Source organism: Pteropus alecto, unplaced genomic scaffold (genome assembly GCF_000325575.1).
Source record: "Pteropus alecto unplaced genomic scaffold, ASM32557v1 scaffold164, whole genome shotgun sequence".
Classification (NCBI taxonomy): Eukaryota; Metazoa; Chordata; class Mammalia; order Chiroptera; family Pteropodidae; genus Pteropus; species Pteropus alecto.
The window spans coordinates 21,939,018-21,940,583 of NW_006439568.1; positions in this window are offsets into that span (position 1 = coordinate 21,939,018).

The following is a 1,566-nucleotide window of genomic DNA, read 5'->3' on the forward strand; positions in this document are numbered from 1 at the left end:
CTTTTCCTCATAACCAATGCAAATGACCAAGTATATATGATACTAAGGTCTTTTCCATGCATATAATCACACAATATGTAGATAGATAGATAGATAGATAGATAGATAGATAGATAGATAGATGATAGATAGATTTGATTTTTTTTTGAATATCTTACAGAAATCAGTCCAAGTCAACTGATATAGCTCCAGTTCATTCTTTTTATTTTTTATTTTTATTTTTTTATGTGCCAAGTAATATTCAGAGATCTACATACATTATCTCATAGCTTTTTCAAAAATTGAGATACAATTCACACCAAACCATTCACTCTTTTAAACTGTACAATTCAGTTGTTTTAGTATATTTACAAAGTTGTGCAACCATCACCACTATTTAATTCCAGAATATTTTCATCTTTCTAAAAAGTAAACCCATATCCATTAGTTGTTGTTCTCCCTGTTCCCAGCCCTGGCAACCACTAATCTACTTTCTGTCTCTACTGAACTGCCTGTTTTCGACATTTCACATGCAAATGTGGCATTCTGTGATGGACATCTTTCACTTAGCATAATGTTTTCAAGATTTATCCATGTCGTAACATATATCAATACTTTTTTTTATTCCATTGTATGAATATAGTACTTTTGTTTATTCATTCATCAGTTGATGGACATATGGGTTGTTTCTACTTTTTGGCTATTGTGCATGAGACTGTGAACACTCATACACAAGTTTTTGTATGAATATATATTTTCAATTCTTTTGAGTAGCTCCCCAGAGTAGAATTACAGGGTAACATGGCAACTCTACATCCAGCTTTTTGAGAAACTGCCAAATAGTGACTGCACCATTTTACATTCTCAACAGGAATGCTTGAGGGGTCCAATTTCTTCACATTCTCATCAATGTTTGTAATCGTCCATCTTTTTTATTATAGCCATCCTCATATGTATGAAATGGTATATTATTGTGGTTTTAATTTGCTTTTCCCTAATGACTGATGATATTAAGCATCTTTTTATGTGTTTATTGAACAGTTACATATTTTTTTAAAAATCTTCTTTAAAGATCATGTTTTTCTAATCCATTCTGCCAAATCCAGCCTTTCAATTAGTGTTTAATCCATTTACACTTAATGTAATTAATGAAAAGATAGGGGTTTTTTTTTTTTTGGTATCAAAAGAGATAAATTCTTTTTTTTAATTAATTTATGGCAACATTGGTTAACAAAAGCTGGTAAGTTTCAACTGTACATTTTAACAGTAAGGCATATATATATTTACATTGTGTGTTCACCTCCCATTGTTAGATTTCTTTTTTTCACCACATAATTGACCCCTTTTACCTAATCTACTTCCCCATTCCCCTCTACCCTTTGGTAACCATTAGTGTATTGTCCATGTCCATGAGTCTCTGTTTGTTTGTCCTCTTTGTTGCTTTTAGGGTTATATCCCACATATAAGTGATATCACGTGGTTTTCAACTTTTTCTGTCTAGCTTATTTCGCTTAGCATGATTATCTTGAAACATCCATGTTGTCGCAAATGGCAGTATTTCATCTCTTCTCATGGCAGAGTAATATT